Raw genomic sequence first — 27,014 nt, 5'->3', positions numbered from 1 at the left:
ATAGAAGGTCAGTATAAACATTATCTAGATATCTTGGGGGATACCTTGTCAGGTGTGGAATGCAGACAAAATCATGCTTCTAGAGAAGTAGTTAGTGATGAAAATCTTCAGGCAAGGCCCCGGAGCGTATGCTCTAAGGAGTAAATATCCTATATCGCATATGGATTAACATGTGGGATCAAGGATTCCAATAAGCTAAGTGTGTTGAGATATCGAGCTTAACTAGTGCTATGGGTGGACATTGATTACCTGCATAGGTGTGATAGCTTCCGTAGTTATGCCACTGGCATGGTTGGTGAGATTATGGTCAATACGCTACCTGTGGATGATAGTCTGTGTGACAACCACTTTGGAGTACTAGAGTTATGGCATAGTTATAGAGCCAGCTCATATAGTCGGGTTCACACTATAGACCGACCACTTTGTATGTTGTAGGAGAGTACTTTTACTTTATGAATGTACTCTTATCTTTTAGTTATATGGTTGTAGAGAAGAGAAGAAGAAAGAAGAAAATTCAGCTATCCATATCTCTTGTGTCTTGCACTCTCTTGTGTGTGTGTGTGTGTGTGTGTGTGTGTGTGCTTGCTTGCAAGGAACTCAAGCTCTCTCTCTCCCCCACATTCTCTTTATGGTGTCAGAGCTCCGGTTCGTGTGAGAGCTAAGGACGCAATCAAGAGGCAAGAGCAAGCAAGCAAGGAAGCGATACACGCGTAAGAGCATTATCATCTCTTTCCCTTCTTGGTTTAGGTACAACACCCCTTGGTAGCTCCGGGAGCTACACATCTCTGATTGAGGAGCTATCTCTGCAGGCTTGGAATCTTAGCACACCTGGACCCTATACCAAGTTTCCCTCTTACTTGGTAGCCCGCAACCAGTGCCTCAAGTCCCTAACTCATAGTCCTTGACACTCTCTCTCTATTCGTCCAAGGCTACCTACAAGTGCCTGTAACTTTGACTAAAGTGCTCACACATACATCTACCACATGGCCTACATCATCAGTGGCTCAGAGAGGTGGTTTTACTCTATTGGGTAGGTTACATTGGGTTGTGGGGTTTCTCTCTTTCTCTCCCAAAGAAGATATTCTGACTCCTCTTCCTTAGGAGTCTCCATGAAATTTGCCGATGCCGATCCTTCTTCATTTGATTTGCTATAGTAGTCTCTAGCCATGTGTACTGGCTTCCCACAGTTGTGGCAAGTGAAGTTCCTTCTTCCTCCCTTGCCTCTCTTCCTCATCCTCATCCTCGTGCAAGGCCTTCTTGGGTGTAGAGTGCTTTCTCCTCTCCAGTTGTTGGGTCCAATCCTTTCTTCTCTTTGACCTTGTTCTCTTGCTCTAGTAGAGCTTCTTCTATCTCATGCAACTTCAAATCTGGTACATTCCTTAAGGTTGTCATAATGTTCTCATACTCTCCCTTGTCCACACTCTTTAGAAGCACTGTTAGTTCCTTGTCATCTTCTACTTTCTTCCTAATGGCTGCAAGTTGTTGTTTGATGCTTTTGTATTTGTTCAAGTGTGTGGTTAGAGGTTCACTTTCCTTCATGTTGTCATGTTTGTAGAATTGCATTAGCAAATTTATCTTTGAATTCTTTGCTTGAGTGCCAAATAATTTGTTAAGTTCATCCCATGCATCTTTAGCTTGTTGTATCCCTGCAATTTGGTGAATGATTTCATCATTTAAGCTAAGTGCAATGAGTCCTAATGCTTTCTCATTTCTTCTCTTCTATTAATTCTCCCCAGTCTCCTCTGGACATTCATCTCTTCCCTCAACTAGCCCCCATAGATTCTTCCTCATAAGCAAATACATGGTTTTTGTTTGTCATATATGGAATTGCTCCATGTTGAATTTAGCTACTTCTTGTGCAATACTCATGATGATGTGAAGGGGGCCTTACCTCTTGATCTAATTAAATATTCAAGGGCAATGTCTACCCTTTTACAACTCCAATTTGGTGTTTAATGATGATTACAACAAGTTTACAAACATGAATACACCAAAATTTGCATAAAACCAAGGATAGTTGGTTTTGTACTAGATGGTTGGGACATCAAACCAACTTCAAATTTCAATCTAAATTGATAGAGATCTATATTAGATACCCAATGGTAAGTTTGAACCATAAATTTCACCAAAATTTAGTGATTAGTGCTAATTAATCACTAATTAGTGAGATTAATCTCCTATTTTGTGTGCAAAAAATAGAGTGTATGGAGAGGCCAGATTTGCTGCCTGAGAGTTCAAATGAGCTCAAATCCTTTTAAGGGCATCAATAGCAGCTAGTCGAGTAGAGGATCAAGCTCAAAAATATAATATTTGACCAAATATTGAATGCTTAATCTTTGTTTTACCAAAATCACTTGTAGATTTGATCCAGAGCTTGATGTAGCTTCTACTTGAGGAGTTCAAAAATATGAGGCCACTTGCATGTTTAGCACACCGAAAAACCCCTTAGGCTAGCTCCAATGGTTCCAATTCAAAGGCATGATGGCGATTTTGCAATTTCTTTGAGAAAAAAAGGTGCCAGCAAATTGTGCTTCCCAATCGCATTTGTTGGTGGTTTGAGGTTTTGAAGTGCCACACCTAGGTGCTAGGGTGTTGGCAAGATGGTGTGTGAGTTTTGCAGGCAATGGAGCTATGTGGAGGGAGAGATCTAGGCTCCATTGAGTGTAGGTACTGTAGAAAGTGAAAAAATGGCTGATAAGGCTATTAGCACACCTAATTAGTAATTAAGAAGGTGATTAGGCTTAAAACATTAATTGAATGCTAAGCTAGGCTCTGATACCAAGTTGAATTTGCAACAATGTGATGGGCTATGGTGGATCAAATGCAAGAGTCAACATGATTAGCGAGCAATTAGAGTGATTAAAGCAAGATTAGTGCACAATGAATCTAATAGTATAATGTAGGCATGGATACTCAAAAACCAACAAATTCTCATTATGCCAATGCGTCAATTTATAGCTTTTACATCCACAAGGTGCCAAGCACCCACTCCATTGATTTCTCCTTGATTTGTGCCACCTGCCCTACATCTGGGGGGGGCACCTTTTCCTTGAATCTTTCCACACCCCTATATTCACTAATTCTACTCTTGATTCTCTCATTCAGTAGATTCTTCTCACCTTTTCATTGGTACCCACTCAATTATAGACTCCCTTATACAATCTCTAGCTAAGGGCTTGTTCCCACACACACCCATTCACTTGCATATTTCAACATTTGCTTTGCACAAAAGCTGATGATTCTGCGTTTCATGACAGAAAATGTATTTTTGGAGCGGGTTCTTATTGTGGCACAAAAAAGTTGGTTTTGTGTCCAATTGAGACAAGCAATACATCATTGTTTCTCCGTGTTAAGGTGTTTTAAGACATAGAATGAGTCAACAAGGATTGTGTAAAGAAAAAGAGAAAAGATATCACAGTGGTGCAAATGGGATGTCTAGATTTCATATCCTTTTTCAAAGACAAAATCAAGAGCTTCATGGTGCATAAATTCATCTATAGGTGGCAAGCTCAACACTTCAAAGACTATCTGACAAGGTTTCATGATGATGTAGTGGTATCAGTGATTGACTTTGTAGAGAACTACTCGTTTAAGGAACAAAATGAGATTCAGTCTATGTGTTGGTACTGTGAGTAGGTCACAATATTAGTACAAATTACTTATATTCATGCCAATAAAGATGATGTGAAAAAGACATATCACTTCTATATCTCTGATGATAAAACACGTGACACATTGTTCATATAGCATTGTTTGCTTTTGCATGACAGGTCGCTTAAGGATCAAGGGCATGAGTTAAAATGTCATTGGGTGTAGTTAGATGGTTGTGCAACACAATTCAAGGTGAAGCATCCATTCTATTTTATGGCGAGATACTTTGCCACGACTGGCTTGGAGATGTCGTGGAATTTTCCATGTTTAGGGCACAGAAAGGGAGAACAGGATGTAGCAAGTGCAGTCATAAAACGAGACTTGACACATGAACAACTAAAACCAAATGTATGGGTGCTAAAATGTGCACATGATTGTGCTACTTTCTTGAGGACACAATTTTCTCACAACACAATGATGTGCATAAGGTCTTCTGGGAGATCAAGGTAGGTGATGTGTCATGAGAAAATATGTGGGATTATAAGCGCAGAGACAAGTCCCACTCTATGCATTTAGTGATGGATATTCAACCACCATTCATACATATGCTATAAGATGTCAACCACTATCATGTTTTTGTTATCAATGTATGGATGGGCATTGGACAAGATGCAAGAATAAGCTAGTTGTACACAGAACTGGGAGTACCGCACTATTAAACCCTTGGTTGATGCTGAATAGGATGACGGTAGCTTAAGTGATGAGGATGATACCGATGTCCCATTGTATGTAGGTCACCTAGATGCCTTGTGTGTGCGAGACAACTTTGGTATAAATATGCAGGACATCCAGAATGGTATATATTTCTACATCATTAAGTGCATTGCACAAAGGAAAAACTTGGTAGAGCACGATAATACAATTGGGGTAATGTTTTGGCTACACGTTCATTGGTGATTACATGACACTACTACAAAAAACTCCATGACGATGCTGCTTATAGACAAGCCTCTTGTTTTCATGTATTCACACTTGGTCTTTGGGTCATCAAGTTCCATATGGAGCCTATACTTGGTCATACAGACCTTTATAGGTTGGATCAAAAAATCGATGAAAGTATTTATAATAGCATGCCTTTTAACCTATAGTTTGATCCTACTTGCCTCATGCCTTTTGACCTATATAGTTCTCCTCCTCTTGAAAGTTAGGTGCTTGGACTTCTTTTGTTAGGGTGAAATTTAAGCAATTCTTTTTTGTGCCTTTACTCATGTTTTATCTACTGTGCACCTTGAGCTCCTACTTCATCCCATGTGGGCAGTTTTATCTCCACATGTCTCTCTTGTACAATGATTTGCTTTTAGTATAAATTTCTACTCTTCTTTTAAAAAAAATGATAAATGTGTGAGTTGAAATACACCAAAATCTACAAGGACCAAATTGCCATATATATTCATATCAGTGTAGCAAGTCCTTTACAATCTTCGTTCATATGGAAATTACATAGGTATACAAAGTTGACACAAAAAATGACAGTATAGTCTTTGCAATTAAAATATCATTACCCAGCCTAATGGCTTAATCTCACTTTGAGCATTGCGGCTACTTGTACTTTCAACCTTGCCTCGCTTGGCTTCTCCTTTGCTGGGAATCTCTATAAGCAATCCACTCCTTATAACTCATTTCTAAACCTGCTTCTAGGTTGTTTTCACAGTTTCCACTGTCCTTAATTGTTTTTTATCTGAATGCATACCTCAAGGATCCACCTTTGCCCACTCTCTAGGTTCCTTTGAGTTCACCCACTTGTACAGCCACTACCCCAGATCTTGCATTAATAACTTGCCAAAGCGTTCCTTATCCAAATAAGTCATACCCGGCACGACAACGAAAGTTCCCTCTGGATTTCCAAAGACCTTGTAGAAAGAGTCGTCTACTATTAGGGTACTCGACTTGTTGAACTCTAGCTGATACCTCCAAAACTACTGCAGGTTCTTTAAAAGTATTTACTTACCCCCAGGAAAGGGGAGGCTACACACTCTGCATCTCTCGTGCCCCATATATCCCTACACATATCTAGAGACATTTGGCAAGCAAAGTTGTAACCTCTTCTCCACATTGTACGCCCTTGAACAGCTCCAGAGATGAACACATTGGGAAGCATGCTGGCATGCATCAAGAACTGCTCTACATCTTTCCTCACATAGTACCACTTATGCCCGTCTCTGACCCGAGTGACATCATGAAGACTAAATTCTAGTATAGATTGCTATCGTTGACATCAAATACATACATCAGGGTATTATTCATGTCTACATCTTTCCTCACATAGTACCACTTATGCCCGTCTCTGACCTGAGTGACATCATGAAGACTAAATTCTAGTATAGATTGCTATCGTTGACATCAAATACATACATCAGGGTATTATTCATGTCTATAATTAAAGTCTTGTCTCCCTTCATCATGCCTTCCCTAAACTGCACCAGCATCTCATGCTTTGGCGGTTGCCTATCAAATCACTTCAACTTCAGCCTCTTTCACTTCTTGAATCTTTACCCCTATATAAATACAAAGTATTGCAAATCATTAAGGAAAAAAGCAACATAATTTTTTATGGTGTAGGTGAATGGCTGCATAGAGACATGATATGACCATATTGAAATGACAAGTAAGAGTCCCATTGAATAGGGCCATGCAAGACACGTTGAGCAAGAAACAAAATATTTCATTACATGGTCTAGAAAGAGGCATATGCAAAGGCTGGTTGCTTGATACAAAGAAGATAACCATCAAAGTAGGGGTAGTGAAAACACGACAACCTTAGAGCTTTTTACATGCCCGTGACTTGGGCGGACAAGAATGAGATGCCATAGGATGAGTGGGCATAGTAATTTTTTTTGGTCGTGGAGTAGAAACTCCTGGCTGAGCAGCAGCACCGCATTTGCTGAGTCACGCACACTAACATCTTTCTGGCCTTTCACATCAACAACTTTAGCCTTCTTCGTTGGTACACCTGGATCACTGCTATCATTCGCTCGCTTCTAACTCATCTTGGAAGCCATGTGTCTCTCTGAGTGTGCAGTCTAGCTCATCTAAACTTGTGGGAGATCCAATATCCTTTTCTGTGTTTCCCCCCTCTTTATCTGCACCCTGTTATGTGCCAGTGTCCTGCCCCTTCACCTACCATTGATACATATGCTATAAGATGTCGACCACTATCATGTTTTTGTTATCAATGTATAAACTTCTACTCTTCTTTTAAAAAAAATGATGAATGTGTGAGTTGAAATACACCAAAATCTACAAGGACCGAATTGCCATATATATTCATATTAGTGCAGCAAATCCTTTACAATATTTGTTCATATGGAAATTACATAGGTATACAAAGTTGACACAAAAAATGACAGTATAGTCTTTGCAATTAAAATATCATTGCCCAGCCTAATGGCTTAATCTCACTTTGAGCATTGCGGCTACTTGTACTTTCAACCTTGCCTTGCTTGGCTTCTCCTTTGTTGGGAATCTCTATAACCAATCCACTCCTTATAACTCATTTCTAAACCTGCTTCTAGGTTGCTTTCACAGTTTCCACTGTCCTTAATTGTTTTTTATATCACTGCATACCCCAAGGATCCACCTTTGCCCACTCTCTAGGTTCCATTGAGTTCACCCACTTGTACAGCCACTACCCCATATCTTGCATTAATAACTTGCCAAAGCATTCCTTATCCAAATAAGTCATACCTAGCACAACAACAAAAGTTCCCTCTGGATTTCCAAAGACCTTGTAGAAAGAGTCGTGTACTATTAGGGTATTCGACTCGTTGAACTCTAGCTGATACCTCCAAAACTACTGCAAGTTCTTTAAAAGTATTTACTTACCCCCAGGAAAGGGGAGGCTACACACTCTCTGCATCTCTCGTGCCCCATATATCCCTACAAATATCTAGAGACATTTGGCAAGCAAAGTTGTAACCTCTTCTCCACATTGTACGCCCTTGAACAGCCCCAGAGATGAACACATTGGGAAGCATGCTGGCATGCATTAAGAACTGCTCTACATCTTTCCTCACATAGTACCACTTATGCCCGTCTCTGACCCGAGTGACATCATGAAGACTAAATTCTAGTATAGATTTCTATCGTTGACATCAAATACATACATTAGGATATTATTCATGTCTATAATTAAAGTCTTGTCTCCCTTCATCATGCCTTCCCTAAACTGCACCACCATCTCATGTTTTGGTGGTTGCCTATCAATCACTTCAACTTCAGCCTCTTTCACTTCTCGAATCTTTACCCCTATATAAATACAAAGTATTACAAATCATTAAGGAAAAAAGAAACATAATGTTTTATGGTGTAGGTGAATGGCTGCATAGAGACATGATGAGACCATATTGAAATGACAAGTAAGAGTCCCATTGAATAGGGCCATGCAAGACACGTTGAGCAAGAAACAAAATATTTCATTACATGGTCTAGAAAGAGGCATATGCAAAGGTTGGTAGCTTGTTACAAAGAAGATAACCATCAAAGTAGGGGTAGCAAAAACACAACAGCCTTAGAGCTTTTTACATGCCCGTGACTTGGGCGGACAAGAATGAGATGCCATAGGATGAGTGGGCGTAGTAATTTTTTTTGGTCGTGGAGTAGAAACTCCTGGCTGAGCAGCAGCACTGCATTTGCTGGAGTCGCGCACACTAACATCTTTCTGACCTTTCACATCAACAACTTTAGCCTTCTTCGTTGGTACACCTGGATCACTGCTATCATTTGCTCACTTCTGACTCATCTTGGAAGCCATCTGTCTCTCTCAGTGTGCAGTCTAGCTCATCTAAACTTGTGGGAGATCCAATATCCTTTTCTATGTTTCCCCCCTCTTTATCTGCACCCTGTTATGTGCCAGTGTCCTGCCCCTTCACCTACCACTTGCTTTGTTTTAGTAAGATCCTTATGTGTAGCATCATCCTCTGCTTGATGTAGAATGATGTCTGCCACATCAGCACCTTGTTGTGCATGTCTCATCTCTTCGTTCTCCATTATATTACTCCCATCATCTAACTTTTATGGAGAAGCCAGACCTGGTTCTGGAGTTGGCTGTGGAGTGCATTTTTGGCCCGTTTTTTATAGGAGACTCTTTAACTATTTGAGGCTTCTCTAGCTCTGTACCTATCTACACATTGCTCTTAACTATTACTTCAAAAGAAGTTGCGGTTGTAGTATCCTCCACCAGTGTGTCCATGATTTGCTTGCTCTACTGAATGACTTTTGCTCAAAAAAGTAATGTAAGATTCCTCCCTCCAGCTTTTGAGGTGTAAAGGTGTAAGAACCTCCCCTTCTGTTCTTGTAATTATTCCCCTCTCTGAAATAGAAGAAAGATCTTGTTTTACCTTGTTTTGGTCTAGTGAGAGAAAAAGTCAATCCTAAATTAAGATATCTTTGGATATAAAAATCCTCCTAGTGTCTAAAATGGATTCCCCTGAAATAGAAATTCAAAATGAACTTTCCAATGTGCAATTGGAATTAATTGAAAATGTGTATAAAGGACCTTAGCCTAAGTGTCTACATTTTTAGAATTTTTTGGATTATGGTCCAATTAAGGTTCCAATGGGCCAATTGGATTAATCCAAGTGTGGGGATGAGATAAATCCAAAAGAATAAAAGAAAATATCCAAAAATGAGTAAATTCTCACATAAGATGAAGAGTTGACTGAGTACAAGGTTTATTAGTTAAAAACTATGAGATATTACTAAAAAAATGAGATATTTTGAAATAATGATGCATTTTTGACACCTTAGAGGAGAGGGGGACTCTTGAGGTAGGCGCATATTTCACACATGTGGAAGGGTTTTTAATTCAAAAAAAATTGTGATATTTTTATCTCTCCTCTCTCCTAGATCAAACCAAATTAAAAAGGGAGCCAAACTGGACTAAATCTTGTCTAAATTGAGTCAAATTGAACTTGGAAAATTCTAGAACCCAGTTGGACCTGGTTAGTGGCCTCCCTCACCTATAAATAGATCCTTAGTCTTTTGTAAAAAAATCTATGATCTATACCATGCTAGTATTACATTAAAATAATCATATTTTCTATTATCCCTTAAAAATCCTCTACTTTTGGAGAGCTTGGAGCTTCTCTCTCTCTTCAACTCTTTTTGCTTTCTTCTCAACTCATTAACCCAATTTATTGATTGGGGGCTTCCTTCTAAGATAAAGAAGCAAGCCAAACCTAAAGGTAAGAAGAATTTCAGGGTTTTTTGTTAATATTCTCAATGATTTCACTTCTCAACCCCTCTCAAGCATGAGAAGTCTCTAATTAATTATTTTTAATGCAAATCAAGCTTTCTCTAAAGAGTTTTAATGATTAATCATAAAAAAGTTAATCTTTATGCTTAATTTGAATGCTTTTTATGTATATCTCTCTCTCCCAAAAGAATAGTCATTCCTATGACTAAATCTTTAGCAAATTAATGCTTCTCATTGATAAATTCTTAATTCAAAATCAAACTCTAATCTTGTTAAGCTAGAGGTTAAGAAAATGGTTTTTTTATGTTTTTATGATAATAAAATTATGGTAAAATCTTATAAGTAGTTAAAAACTACTTTAAGTGATTATAAATGTGAAAGAGATAAATCCTATCATTTTGGAAAAAGAAGAATAGTAGAAATAGCCTAATCTAGTAGATTTATCATAATTAAGATTATGATTATGGCTAAATTTATGTTTTAATTCCATAAATTGGATTTAAGTTTATGAATAGATCTTCCATCATAATTGTATTGCAATGTCTTATTATTTTTTAGGAAAATTAAAAACTATGAGTAATACCAGTGAAGCTACGGCAAACATTTTGGAAAATAATACATATCTTATTTTTATGCATATAATGCTAAAAGAGGACTTCCTACCATATTCTAGGATTGGACATCCTATTCTAAAAGAATGATTTTCATCAAATTCATGGGAAACTAATTTTTAGTGTTTATGCATAAATAATTAATTAAAGAAAAGAAGAATTTTTGGTAATTTTATTTTTATGCAAAAGAGGAATTCCCATGATAATGGAGATCCATGTAATTAAATGGAAAAAGAGAAATTTTGGTATATTAAAATAATGGATAATTTTATTAAATTTTAAGAGAAATTTTAGATAAATTTATTTTATGCATGAGAAATATCTAAATGATAAAAGAGGAATTCCCATAACATTTGGAATTCAATCATTTAAATGGTAAAAGTGGAATTCTTGGCACATTTGAAATAATGGATATTTTTATTAAAGAAAAGTGCTCTCTAGGATCCTAAATACAATAAAAAGTGCTTTGGGCACTAGAAAAATTCTTCTGGGCACTACAAAAGTGCTTTGTGCTCTATAACATGCATCCGTGAGACACAATGAATTGCTTTTAGCGACTTTAAATTTATTTTATCAAACTTTTAAAGTGCTTAGTAAAACACTTAGCAGAAAAATCTTTTCAGTGAGAAACTCATAATTTTGTTACATGTAATTCTTGAAACGTGTCTTTGTTGCTAGATAATGTATGTGGATCCACGCCACAGAAGGACAACCCTTTCTCGCATGCTTCGATCTACCCTTGCACGTGCCCTATTTGCACACTATCCGGAGAAGGTGTTGCTCTTATTTCCTCAAGCAGTCTTTTCAAGCTGTCCAACTCAGTCATGAACATTTGTGCCACTGCCGAGGCTCCTTCTTGGCGTAATATGTTGTCTCTCTTTCTCTCATAATCAGCTTTTCAAAGGCTCAAAATTTGTGCTTTCTCTAGAATAGTTTCTTTTGCTCTTTAGTGGATCATGTTTACCTACTGAATTATCTTGGAAGTAGCCAATGCCCGAAGTGGTTTGATGTCCTCACGCTTAGAAGGTCCACCCCCCGAAGTACCCTTCTCTGAGAATGCAACTCCTTAGCTGTGTAGCAAAACGTAGCCAAATGAGGATATTCATAATCCTTTGCCGTCCTCTTACCAGCCCCTGAAGGGAAAACTAGAAGACACCAATCTAGAAGCCAAAAAATTAAGACCTTTAACATGCATGAGCCAAAAAACATCAAAACTATAAACATGTATCACCATGACCTTTAGGAATCAATGTTAACAAAGGAAATACTTGGTTTCGGGGCCTGTACATAGTAGAGGACTTAGGATTGTTCTTCTTAGTTGGAGTCCTCATATGGCAGTGCTGCTGTGGGGGAACTGAGTTAAAGAAGCAATGCTAAATAAGGCAATTAAGGGTCTCAGAAAATAGAGGGATGGAGTCACTCGTGCGTGCAAATTCGAAGGTATCATGAAAAAGTGGCACAAAGTGAACCTTGGTATGGTTTCATGATTACATATGAAACAACTAAAACGTGCGTAGTTATTACATTATTTTTGGTTTTTTTGGTTTTCTATTTGGGGTTTTCAAGGATCCTAAACCACTTTTCTAGAACTACTAAAATAGTGGACTTTTGGTACCACCTAACCATGCTTTCACCCTCATTTGTTCAAAATGGGTGCTTGTGTATCTACTACTTTTTTCCTTTCCTTTAGAGAAGTCATTTACATGTTTTACTCCAACCTTTGATTTTGATGTCCATTGACATGTTCTTTTGTTTCCATTCCTTTGCTTATATTGGGTTCTTGTGTATCTGCTATGAGAGATCCCCCGCCCTCTCAGCGATGCCCCCTCTTCTAGAACTACTAAAATAGTGGACTTTTGGTACCACCTAACCATGCTTTTACCCTTCTTTGTTCATAATGGGCGCTTGTGTATCTACTAATTTTTTCCTTTCCTTTAGAGAAGTCATTTACATGTTTTACTCCAACCTTTGATTTTGATGTCCATTGACATGTTCTTTTGTTTCCATTCCTTTGCTTATATTGGGTGCTTGTGTATCTGCTATGAGAGATCCCCCGCCCTCTCCGCGATGCCCCCTCCGGGGTTGTTGGCAGCAGAAGTAGCAGCATCAGCCTCTCGCATAGGGCGGGGAATTCCCACTTGTTGGGGCCTCACCCACAGATGTCCAGACAAGAGACTAGCCTGACAGTTCCTCCAAAACCGAGCTCGAAAAAACTTCCCTCGCCCGGAAGGCAATGACGATTCCACCAGGAAAATCATCTAATGGGAATTTTACCCAATGAGTCAAGGCCCTAACTAGCTTATCTAATCCAATCAAACCAGTAGGTCACATGGCCAGATCAAGGAAGGGACTTGCACTTGGTTCATAGAAATCATCGCTTTTTTCCCTTAAGCAAGGAACAGCCCGCTAAATTCTTTCCCACAGAACAAGGGTCTTCCTGGGACTTATTCTAGCTAACGTAACTAAATCGTATCTATCTATAATGTAACTAAATCGTATCTATCTATAATGCAGGAATCCACTGATCCACCCCAACCAGCCCATGGGTAAAATCGTATCTATCTATAATGCAGGAATCCACCGATCCACCCCAACCGCCCAACCACTGTATTGGTGGGATCCCTTATATAAAAATTTGGTTATGTTTTGTCCTGGGTACCAGGGAAAAGAGTTCCCAGGCCCCCTAGCCGATGCTTCAAGCAAAATTCAAGGTAGTCACACCACTTACACACCCAATATGAAATTGCCTTTTTCACAGATTTGGCTGTCTTTGAAACAATCTTTTAATGAAACCATAGTATTACTGATCATAATCCTCCAAAATATCCAGTCCATTGATTTACAAAAAATATCATCCGAACTCTCCGTTGAAGACTAGCTAGTCAACCCCAACGAGATCCAATCTTAAATTCCAGTTCACATAGATAATTTCTTTCCAGTCCATCCATATCTTCCTCGACATATGCATGGGTGTCCTAGCAATCACCTGGTCAGAACCCTCTAGGATCCTACTTAGGTGTCCTAGCACTTCACTCAAGGACCGCGTTGTCGATCCTCGCCCATCGTACACCGAAAGCACACCATTTTAACCATACCGAGGTTGGTAAAGACCTCGACAGGCTTTGCCCACGCAAACGACATTCTTTGATGACTCCCCACCAGTTGTTGCACGAATCTCTCCTTAGTTAAACATAAGCCAAATGCTTCCTCTAGCATTCTGGCGTAAAATAGTCCTTTTTCAAAAACAGAGTTTCTATGCAAGTAAGAATTTTTCCGTTTTGAGTTTGATTCCACAAAACCCTTTTCCTCGAAAATCCAACTTTCTTAATGAAGATCCCCAATCTCATGTCAGGGTAATCCACCCATCAATTTTAATGAATTTCTAGTTCAATTCTCTATGATATCGGGTCTAGGAAAATTTCTCTAATTCGACTGATAGTCTATTCTTCGTAAACGAAGATTTTGAATTGGTTACGAGGTTTTGCTTGATTCAGATTTCAAGAGATGGGCAAGTAATTTACTGGCCCACCATTCTCATGGTCGTGGTCTACCCAAAAATTATTCGGTTTACTTCTAACCTTGATTCCTAAGAATTTTTCTTTTAATTAACTTATAAATTAACGGTGACTTCCAACCATAAGGGAAGATCCAATTTTATAAAAATTCATTCTTTTTGACCACAATAGATTTAAAAATAGTTCTATTCGAAAATAATGGGATTTTATAAAAACAACTCTTTTTCCAATACTCCATTTGTGAATCTTCATACATTGATTTATTCGTATAAAAATATCTTAAAATATTATTTTCATCAAATTGATCTTCAACATTAATATCCCATAATTTCCTACATGAAATCATGGTGAAAACTTCTCTTTTACATCTAAATTAATTTATGTATTTTTTTACTTAAAATAAAATGAAAATTTCTCTTTTAAATAAATAAAAATATCCATAATTTAGAATATGCCAAAAATTTCTCTTTTAGCATTAAATGTTTGCATCTAGAATATCATGGGAATTCCTCTTTTTACATCTAAAGTTTAATGCATGACAATAAATATATAAAAAATTTCTTTTTTTTAAATTAAATAATTATGCATAAATACAAAAAAGTATTTTCCATAAATATGATAAAAATCATTCTTTTTGCATAAAATATGTAAACCTAGAATATGATAGGAATTCCTCTTTTTGCTTTATTAAAATTATGCATAAAAATAAGATTTATATTTTTTAAAAGAAAATTTACCATAGCTTTGCTACAATTACTAAGAATATTCAATTTTCTATTTTAAAATGAATACCTGTAATGAAAATATGATAGGAACTCCTCTTTTAGACTAAAATTAAACTATGCATACATAGTATAATTATAACCATAATTATGATTAGTTCTCTTGGTTAAACTAAAATAACAATTCATCATTTCTAAAAATGTTAGCATAACCCTATGAGTTAATATGATTTTTCTATATCGTAAACAAGTTTAAAAGAAATAATCATCCTTTTTTCTAGTTTAAAAAGCATAAAAATAACTAATATCTTTCTCTAGAGTGCAAGCCTAGAGTTTGGATTAAGATAAAGATATTATCATTAAGAATCATCCTTTTACCAAGGATCTAGCCATAAGAATGACTAATCTTTCCAAAAGAGAGATTTTCCATAAGAATGACTAATCTTTTCAAAAGAGAGATTTTCTTAAAGAAAACATTATAATTAAGCATAGAGATTAATCTTATTCTAATTAAATATTATGAATCTTTGGAAAGCTTGATTTGAAGAAAAATCCATTGATTTGAAAACATTATGAATCTTTGGAAAGCTTGATTTGAAGAAAAATCCATTGATTTGAAAGCTTCTTAAGCTTTAGAGGGATTGAGAATAAGAAAATCATTGAGAGAATTAAAAAAAAACCATTAAATTAGGTTTACCTTTCTTTGAATATGGATTGATTATTTGTTGGCTAGAAGTGAATCCCCCAAGCAAGTACTTGGCCACCAAGAGGGGTAGGGTAATCTCCAAGAGAGGATGGAGAATAGAGAAGCTCCAAAGCTCCCAAGAGAAGAGGCAAATTAGAGGGATAATAGAAATATACTAAATTAGAGATAATATTGGCATGGTATTACTCAAAGATGAAAGAACAAATTAGAGGGATAATAGAAATATACTAATTTAGAGATAATATTGGCATGGTATTACTAAAAGATGAAAGAACAAAGGAATAAGGGTCTATTTATAGGTGAGGGAGGCCACTAACCAAGTCCAACTAGGTTCTAGAGCCTTCCAGCTTCAGTTTGGACCCAATTCTGACAAGATTTGGATCAATTTGGCTCCCTTTTTGATCCAGTTTGCACCAGGAGAGAGGAGAGATGAAATATCTTGATTATTTTGAATTAAAAATCCAAACAATGATGATAAAAAAAGGCACCTACCTCAAGTGGCTTTGGCTTCTACTTTTAGTTAAATGGCGTAATGTGGTGCATTAACAACTTCTACCCAATATCAGAGAAGTCAGACAGGGTTTCGATGAAAATTTTGAGTTCTTTTCTACTTCCGTGGTGGCAATTAGTTCTTATGGCCCTTTATCTTACTTATTGAAGATGGTAAAAAAATCTTGAAAGGAAAGACGAACTACTGCGAAAGCATTTGCCAAGGATGTTTTCATTAATCAAGAACGAAAGTTGGGGGCTCAAAGACGATTAGATACCATCCTAGTCTCAACCATAAATGATGCCGACTAGGGATTGGCGGATGTTACTTCGATGACTCCACCAGCACCTTATGAGAAATCAAAGTTTTTGGGTTCCGGGGGGAGTATGGTCGCAAGGCTGAAACTTAAAGGAATTGATGGAAGGGCACCACCAGGAGTGGAGCCTGCGGCTTAATTTGACTCAACACGGGGAAACTTACCAGGTCCAGACATAGTAAGGATTGACAGATTGAGAGCTCTTTCTTGATTCTATGGGTGGTGGTGCATGGCCGTTCTTAGTTGGTGGAGTGATTTTTCTGGCTCCCCCTACCTAGACACTGCACACTTCTCCAACGAGTGTGTGTAGAGGAAAAACTAGAAGTGTGGAGATAGTGTTCGAGTTCCAATTTAAGTGTCGAGTCATACATGGATGAAGTTTTACCAACCCAAAAATTTAGATTTGAGAAATCTTTAGGCTAGTTCAAACAAGCTCCTATATGCCCATTTGGGACACAAATACATTTCCGTGTTTGAATTATGAGTAGCAAGGATGTCAAGGCATCCAATCTTGTTCCAGAGAAAAGTGCCTATTTTTTAGTGAAAGCTAAAAATAGGTTTATCCAAAGGAGATTTCATCTTGGTTCTTCACATAAATATTTATGTGCATCTACCTTACTACCACCAAGATTTTAAAATTTAAGTGAAATTGCTAAACAGTGCAAAAAGTAAATTTTTTTGATTAAACCTTCCCCTACCTGCGTCAAAATTTATTTTTAGACACAAATAGCTTAAAAAGCATATGTAAAAATTATTCCATTCACAAAGCATAACTAGCCATGATTTGAGAAATTAAATTAAATAATTTAAAAGCTTATTTTAGGCCAAAAAAGCATGTTTTTAAGCTAAAATTCATAAAAAATAGTGAAAATTGAGATAAAGGAGGATTTTAAAGAAACATTGGTCTTAAAACAACCATGAGACATGAAAATCAATAAGTTATAAACTTAGCCCATGATTTATGATTGAAAATTCTCAAAAATATATTTTTACTTAAAAAATAAGCAGAAAGATAGTAAAAATCAAGCTATCAGCATGTGTTAAATAGGTGTAGAAGCATAATCATTAGGTTGTAAACAGGCATAGAAGCATAGAGGAAAAAATTTATTTGTTTCACAAAAGTTATAGGTTGAATTTCATTAAAAAATGACATGCCCCTAGATTACCGAAAATGTTTTTTGTGAACATTTATGAAAGGCACCTGATATGTACAGGTAGGAAAAATTCAGCAAATCGATTTGTTTATGGTTATTTGTAAGTGACTTTTTATCAATTTACTCACTTTTCATGTAAAAATAGCTCATGGATTTGTAAAAAATCAAGAAAATTAGTAAAATTGCTAAAACTAGCAAAACGATTTAAAAAATGAATCAAAATGTGAAAACTAATTTAATACCATCAATTAAGCTTAAAAATATTAATTGGCACTCTTAATCCCAAAAATAACAATTGAGCTTATTAAGTGGGTCCCAACTCTAGTTATTAGAATGAGTTGAGACTTGGTAGGATTATTGATGTTGAATAATCAAGGCCTGGTACCACATCTTATGTCCATCAATATTGTTCACATCTTCAATTCTCTCAGTGTTAACGTCCTCGTTGAGTCCCTCGAGTCACAGTTTACAGTTTTTTAACTCATTGTATAGGGGGATTTCTAGCATCTTTTGGAAATATCCAAAAGTATCTTTTACCCAATGGAAGTGACGTTGAGGTAGTTTGAAGTACACTCTAACCCAATATTAATTTCTAGAGGCATCTGATATGTGTAAGTACCTTTTCTAGTCAAGTGTACGTGAGGTTTTTGCTTATGCATATAATTTTGCAGAATTTACACAAATATTGACACAAAAGCAGGGAATTGCTAAAAATAATAATCTCCATTTACCAAAATAGGTCAAGATTTTATACATGGTACACTGTTATCAAGCTATTTATTAAACTAACTCTGTTTGCATGCCAAAAATAGCAAGCGTAGATGTCTAGTAAGGTTTTGGCATGATCTTATGGCAAATTTGTGCCAAATGCCCACTTCAACAATTTTTAAACATGTCTAGGTATGTCCATTTGACTCCCCATTTGATTTGAGGTAAGTTTGGCATGTAAACAACATACCTTTTTGGTCCCCTATAGAGAAAATTGATATCCACAAGGTGTTTTTAGCATGCGTGAATAGCTTGGCTCTTTGTACTTATGTGCAATTTAAGTTCCTAGATAGCTCCTAAATGTAAGCAAACTTCATACACTTGTGATATGTGTTGAAATATGTAAGCTTGGTTTATATGTATGTGTTTATATGTATGTGGGAAATCACTCTAAAAGTGCCAGATATGGGGTTGTGTGAGTTGTGGTCATTCATGTGAAAACGAGAGTGCCACATGTAAAGTTGGATGGGTCAATGGCTATCTATTATATAGAAGCCTCATATGTATGGACATGCATATGCAATAGATTATTTTTGAGTGTGCTACTCTCTCTCTCTCTCTCTCTCTCTCTCTCTCTCTCTCTCTAGCCATGGAGTTCTTGGTGTGATTTAATATACCTTAATCTTATGCTTAATATTATGAGGTTATTTGATTAAGAATTATTTTTTATTTTAATATACCTGGAATGAAGGGATGTAATGCATGAAAAATATGAGTAATCACCATGTAAACATGATGCCTAAGTGTGTTTAGTCTCTCACCAAGAGAATGGAAATAGCCTTCCACAAGCCAAGAGAGAAGCCATGAGCTCCAAGAAACATAAGTTTCCATTTCTAAAAATGATCATCAAAATCCCTTCCCAAAGATTTTGTCCTCAAAATCAATAACATGTACAATCTCAAAGTATGAGACTCTAATGTAATCAATGGGAAGTGGTTAAGAGTTCTCAAGTACATCCAAAGCACATATACAATGAAAATCCGGATGTATACAAGTCCACAAAGCTTCAAGCCCAAAGTGTATGAGTGGGACTGTTATGACAGCCCTTTTAGTCGATGAAGACCCTTGAAAATCCTTCATTTAGACTCCATATATTGGGCTGAAAATGATATGTACACTCAGCCATATGTAGCCCACATCATAATCTTTCATTAGGATACGCCATGAAGCTTGTTGGAGTAGAAAAATAGGCCCAATAGTAGACCTTCCCAAAGCTGTCCAGAAATTACAGCATGTATACTTCTCCTCATATTACCCAATTTGCTCAAGTAAACCATACCACTTGGTCACGGAAAGTCATCCACAAGTAAGCCATGTTGTTGGACATACTCCAATGATTGCCAAGTAGCCTCATCCATGGGTAATTGCTTCCATTTGACAAGGTATTCATCAATATTCCGATTCCTCAACTCTCTTGTCCTCTTGCCAATAACCCTCTCCGGCTCATAAATGATCTCACCTTCTTCATTCATGGGTGGAAGCTCTTCCATCTCTTGAGGCAAAGATCCCATAAACCTCTTAAGGTTAGATACATGAAACACATTATGGATCCTTGTCGAAGAAGGCAAATCCAACTTGTAGGCCAAATCACCAACCCTCTTGATAATCAAGTATGGTCCATAATACCTATGAGCCAATTTTGAGTTGGTTACACCTTTGAGAGTGTTATGCCGTCTCTTGGGAAGCTTCAATAGCACATAATCACCCTCTTGAAACTCCACATTCCTTCTATGAACATCCGCATTAGCCTTCATGACATCTTGAGCCTTCTTCATATTGTCCTTGCAAAGTTGAAGAAGTTGTCTCATTCTTTCCAACTCTTCTTTTGCCAATGGATTGACCACTTTGTCTTCATGGAAGGCTATCGATGGCACATGTACTTGATATCCATAGAGAGCCTCAAATGGTGACATGCCAATACTCAAATGCTTGCTTGAATTATGGCAAAATTCAGCAAGATAAAGCCACTCATCCCAAGATGTTTGCATGTCATGACAATAGTGCCTCAAGTACACCTCAAGCCATTTGTTTGTGCACTCCGTTTGCCCATCCGTTTGAGGGTGATAGGCCGTAGATGGAGTGATTTGAGTACCCAAGCTCTCATATAATGACCTCCAAAAAGTCCCCATGAACTTGGTATCTCGATCACAAACTATGTTGAGTGGCAAGCCATGTATCTTGAATACATGTTCCAAAAATTGCTTGGCAATATGAGATGCTCCATAAGTGGTCTTTGAAGCAATGAAATGGGCTGATTTTGTAAGCCTATCAATCACCACAAATATTTGATCCCATCCATGCTTTGTCTTTGGTAGACCCGTGATGAAGTCCATAGAAATGTGAGTCCATTTACCATCCGGAATAGGTAATGGATGAAGTAAACCACTTGGGAGTTGATGGCTATCCTTATTCTTTTGACAAGAAGCACATTCCATCACAAACTTCTTCACATCTCCCCATATACCTTTCCAATAAAAACTCTTGCTCACTTTATCATAGGTTTTGAGTACGCCAAGATGGCCCGAAAGTGGTGAAGAATGCATCTCATGAAGCACCTTTGGTATGTAGAATGAGGTAGGAACCAAATACACCTTATCCTTGTACCACAAGAGACCATTGTGAAGCTTGTAATGAGGAAACTCTCCACCATCACCTTGCTGTAATTTGGTATAAATATGGGCAGCACCTTCATTGATGAGGTATTCCTCTTGAATCCCCTTGATCCATTCACTATATACCTCCATGATTGAAGTTGTAGCGCATGCCCACATTCTAGACAATGCATCCGCCACTACATTGTCCTTCCCGAGTGTGTAGGATATCTCAAAATCATATCCTTGAAGTGTGGCCAGCCATCTCTTTTGCTTTGGAGAAAGATTTGGTTGGGAGAGGAAAAATTTCAGCACCCTATGATCACTTCTCACCTTGAAATGAGCACCATAAAGATAGTGATGCCACTTCTTGATGGCATGAAGTATGGCTAGCATCTCTTGCTCATAAACATGAAGCCCCATCTCCTTTTCGGTAAGCTTTCTGCTTTCAAATGCAATGACTCCATGCTCTTGATACAAAACTGCCCCAATTCCTCTACCACTTGCATCCGCCCTCACATAAAATGTCTTAAAATCCGGACATACAAGTATAGGGGCTGAAGTGAGCAACTCCTTGAGCTCATTGAAGCTCTTGTTGGCAATGGAATCCCAAAAGAAAGCCTCCCTCTTGAGCAAGTCGGTAAGAGGTGCCGCAATGGATGCATAATGTTGCATGAATCTTCTATAGAAAGAAGATAATCCCAAAAATCCTCTCAATTGAGTTGTATTGCTTGGTGTTGGCCACTCTTTGACACATGCCACTTTCTTAGGATCAGCCCTTATGCCATTCTCACCCACCAAGTGTCCAAGATATTCCACTTCATTGACCATGAATGTGCATTTGCTCTCCTTTGCATAAAGCTTGTGCTTCCTCAACACTTCAAACACTTGCTTCACATGACATAGATGTTCCCCTTTGCTCTTGCTATAGATCAAGATGTCATCGAAGAACACTAGCACAAACTTGAAAAGAAGGGGAGCCAATATCCGATTCATCAATGCTTGAAAAGTGGCCGGAGCATTTGTAAGACCAAAGGGCATCACCATGAAGTGAAACAATCCCCTTTCCGTCCTAAATGCTGTCTTCTCTTCATCACCTTCCTTCATCCTTATTTGATGATATCCCGATCTCAAATCAATCTTGGTGAAGAACTTTGCCCCTTTGAGCTCATCAAGAAGATCATCAATGCGAGGTATGGGATACCTATTCTTGATTGTGACCTTGTTCAAGTCACGATAATCAATGCACATGCGAAAGGATCCATCCTTCTTCTTCACCAAGAGAACGGGAGATGCAAATGGAGATTGTGAAGGTTGAATAAGACCCATAGCAAGCAAATCTTGCACTTGCTTAGCCACTTCCTCTCTTTCTACCTTAGACAAACGGTAAGGAGGCTTGTTGACAACCTTTGCATTCGGTTCAAGTACTATGGCATGGTCAATCTCCCTCTTAGGTGGTAGACTCTTTGGCACTTGCAAAATATCTTCATACTCCTTAAGAAGAGTTGCCATTTCCTCATCTATGTGCTGTCCACTGCCATCCATCCCCTCTTGGGTAACATGTAACACATAGATAGTGCCAAAAGCCTTAATCTCTTTCTTGAGTCGCCTTGGAGTGATCAAAGAGAGCTTCTTAGGTGCATTTGCAGCAAGTACCACTTGTTGCCCATGATGTAGAAAGCTCATGAAACCCTTGTTGAAGGTTCATGTGAATGTCACCAAGTGAAGCCAACCAATCACACCCCATGATAATGTCGATGGGACCCATATCCAAAACCACCAAATCACCTTCCCAAGTATATGAAGAGGATAAAACCACTTTTGTAGAAGGGCAAACCAAGCTAGTCTTCTCACTTTCCCCATTTGCCACTTGCACTTGGAACGTTGTAGGTGTCTTCTTTGTGTTGAGTTTGAGAGAGTTGATGGATTTAGAGTTGATGAAGCTATGAGTGCTCCCGGAATCCACAAGAATATGTGCAACCCTCCCATTGATGGTCCCCACCAACCTTAGTGTGCTTGGGTTCTTGCAACCCGCCAACAACTCTTGTGAGATAGAGCATATGCAAGCTGAAATTTCTGCATTGGTAGGCATGTCTCCGTCCACAAGGCTTTCCTTAACTCCACCTCCCGGATCAAACGGAAACTCACCATCCTCCGTGATGAAAGAATGGTCTTCAAGTGACTCCTCATGTGCTTCTTCATTGCAATCCTCCCATTCCTCAATGTCATGAGAGTCATCCTTGTTCTCTTCCTCATCCATGAGGATCATAGTGGCCACAATCTTCTTTGATTTGCACACATGCCCGGGTGACCACCTTTCTTTGCACTTGAAACATAGCCCTTTGCTTCTCAACTCCTCAATCTTTGGATCATCCATTCTTTGAGTCTTCTTGAAGGGTTGAAAGGGCTTCTTCTTCATGAAGTCACTACTCTTTTTGGCATCAAATTGATGTATCCCATTCTTTGGCTGTCCACCCCGAAATGATGTAGGAGTTCTTGGATTAGAGGATGGTAATGTAGAGGTAGGACCTTTCCCAAAATTGTAAGAAGTAGTGGTTGGTTTGAGTGTGTCTTTGGTGAAGGTCATGGGCTGAGACCTCTTGTACTTTGGCTCATAGAGTTTGGCTAACCTCATAGCTTCTTTGAGAGAGCTAGGCCTTTGAGCCGACACATCCGCCTTGATGAAGTGTTCAAGCCCATGCACAAACTTTTTCATCTTCATGTCTTCACTCAAGCCTTCCACGTACATTGAAAGCTTCAAAAATCTCTTGATGTAACCTCTCACCATCATCCCCTTTTGAGAAAGCTCATACCATTCTTCATGGTATCGGTCGAGCACTAAGGGTGAAATGAAGGCCAAGTTCATCTCCCGCTTCAATCCTTCCCAAGTTGATGGCGTGTTCCCTTGTTTGACCAAGTGCCTCCACCATTGATGAGCATAATCTTCAAGATGTAAGGAGAAAAATTGTACCATATCACGCTCACTTTTTGGGTAAAGTTGGAAATAGGTGTCAAGCTTGGTAGCCCACTCCTCCAACTCTTGCGGAGATGACCCGTCACCTTTGAACTTTGATAGTGAGATTTTGTCTTTGACATCCTTGGAAGATATGTGGGATGGGTTATCATATTGGGTAGAGGGCTTGAATCTTTGCATCTTCGAGTATGACTCCATAAATTATGCAAAGTCTTTGTAATCCCTCTTGATGATATTCGACAATTCCATCCACTTCTCGTGAGCATCCCTTTGTCTTTGGGCAAAGGACATTTGATTCCAATCGAGTGCAATCTCCTCATCATTCACAAACACCTCATCCTCTTCCCTTGAATGCATTGCCCTAGAAAAGGTAGGACCCTTTGATGCATTGAGGTGAGACAAACCCGAATGAAAAGAAGGAGGAAACATGTCCTTGACAAGAGGTCTCCGTGCATCCGCCATGAATCCCCGAGTGGATGCTCCCAATGGATCCTCTTGTACGGCCTTCATGGAATCCTCATTCAAGATGCCCTTGCCTTTTCTTTGCTCATAGTCACCATAATTCCCATGCTTTTCTTGTGCTTGAGACTTCCCAAACTTGTCCTCCATCACACCAATCCGTGAGGATAATGTTTCAAAATGAGAATCAAGCTTGGAGTCTAAGGTCTCCAACCGTTGTACAAGCATTTGCATGAGGGTGTCATGGTTAACCGCCGCTTGTGTCCCTTGAGAAATTTGATTATGTACATTGCCCCCATTGTCTTCATTGATGAATGCATCCCTTGCATCCATATTACCTTCCATGTCCTCATCACCAATGATCATTTCTTGCACAACATCCCCACCCTTGCGTGGTCTTCCCTTCGGCATAGTGAAGAAATGCAAGATGTTGGTAGAATGCCCAAATGATGTCGGAATTGGACAAAAGAAGGTTCTATGGGTAGGTAATGGTGTCTACTATCCTCCCAAATGAACACAGTAAGAATTAGGTGTGGGCAAGTACTCTCTGTTTTAGGGTTTGTGCGGGACAGCTTAAAGTAGTAATTTGGCTCTAAAACGCAAAATATATGTCGAAATTAGGATTTTGACGGCTCTATAGAAAGCTAACGGAAGATAGAACCTATCCCTAAAAGCATTTTGATTCAGTCAAAGTGGAAGTATATTCTGTTTGACTTTGACCAGAAAGTCAACATGACTACTTTGACCGAGATTGTGATATCCGATTAAGGGGTTCTATGGCTCATTTGAAAACTCTCAAGGAGTAGAATAGAGTCATGTAATCACTCGGACCTAATCCCAAAAACCCTAGGATTGAATTAGGGTTTTGTAAAATCCCAGAAATTCTCAAAATTCGGTCCCAAAGCTCAATCCGGCTACAAATGATTGGTGTTTCTCCCCTTGGTAGTTGTGAATAACTCTTCAAGTGTATGCATGGGGTAAATCTCCAATCAATAAGCTTGTTTGGCTCCCTTGTTGGAAAAATTCCGCCAGAGTCTCCTTTGTAATTGGAACCAAATCTCAAATGAAAATGCAACTTCTCAAATCACAATGCAATACTCTTTGTATCCCACAATGTCATGAAAGATCATATGCACTCTTTGTCCATCAAAGCATTTGCAATATCCACACAATATGACAGAAAAGGGGCCCCATTGCCCAAATGCATCCACAAAGTCGATGGTGAGGATTGTTGAGGACGCGCGTTGAAGCTTGCCGATCTCCCAGCCAAGCTCTTCTCACCCCTTCACCGAGTTTTCCTCCAAGGTGAAGGTTGAGGCCATTTCTTCACACCGGTGTACCTCATCCCCCTTAGTACCGCTTTACCAAGCAATCACGGCACAAAGAGTTCAAGCCATTCTCCCCTTGGCCTCTCCAACCAATGCCAAGGTACCCTCACACATTGCTAGATTCTATAGAAACTTGAAGTGGTAGCAATGGTGAGTGTAGGTACAAAATGATGTGGATAATATCAAATGATAGAACAAGTTTGTTGGCTTACAAGTATTGAGCATGACTCATGCCCTTTTACAATTTAGAACTCATCAATAAAGCATGGACTCATGCCTCAATCCATCATCCAAAAGCTCCAACACAAACCAACAATTCATAATGCCCTCACCATGGCATTTGCATAAGCATTTGTTAACCACAATCAAGGCATTTGCAATTGCATTCCAACAATCCCTTTCACATCATATTGACAAATGCATGCTTCCAAAACTTATGCTCTCTTATGCCCATGTGTAAAACATAGCATTGGCATGGCTATGTATAGCATCCATAGTGTCCATATGGCATCAAGATGAGCATGAGGGACTCCAAAAACATTGCATAAGCTTGCTATTCCATCAATGGCATGCCAAATGAGACATAATGAAGAAAATCCCCCAAAATGTGATCTATGAATTGGCCAAGCTCATGTGGAATCAATTCCTTTCACCATTGCCATCAATAATGCATGGAGAAGCAATATTGGCATGTGAATGGTCAAGATTTAATGGTTAATTTCTGAAAATTAGGGGAGTATCACTGATCATAATCCTCCAAAATATCCAGTTGAATCCTAATTTCCAATTTTTCCTTCATCGATGTACCTACGGCATCATTGGCAACCAGAATGCTCACCTTCTGTCCACTTAGGGGCCTTTTCGATAATTCCTATCTCATAGTACCCGACAATATATTCACTTATAAAAATCAAATTGGAATCTCCTTTGAAGATCACCAAGATCAACCACCAACAGATCCATATAAAAGAGCCATGGACTCATCCGTTTGAGGACCAGCACGGTCAATCAACCAGATCCATGCCCGAATTCAGAAAACAACTCTTACTCCTTGATCCAAATATCTTCCCTGATGCACGTGTGGGTATCTTCGGCGACCCAGAGCCCGAGCACCGTATGGTCAGCACCCTCTAGGATCCTTCGCAGGTCACCTAGAGCTTCACTCATAGGCCGCTTCCTTGGTCCCTCATCCACCGTACTGGAATCTCACCATTTAAATCAAACCAAGGCTGGTCAAGACCTTGGCCAACCTTGCTACGTGAGACGTCCTCCATTGACTCTTCGTCAGCTGTTGCAACTTTCTCATATTAGGTCTCCACGACCTCATTCACAAGATGGTCAAAATGCTTCCCCAACATTCTTGACATAAAATAGTCATTTAAAAACAGGTCATAAATACAGTTTCTATAATGAACGCTCGTCTTTCCACATTGTTCCACATAAATCCTCATTTATTTTATATGTATTCCCATTCTTATCACATCATTTATTTCATATGTATTCCCATTCTTATCACATCATTTTTCATCTCATCAC

This window comes from Cibotium barometz, chromosome 12 (genome assembly GCF_041138505.1).
Source record: "Cibotium barometz isolate CiBa-2024 chromosome 12, ASM4113850v1, whole genome shotgun sequence".
Lineage (NCBI taxonomy): Eukaryota > Viridiplantae > Streptophyta > Polypodiopsida > Cyatheales > Cibotiaceae > Cibotium > Cibotium barometz.
This window is presented reverse-complemented; position numbering follows the sequence as displayed.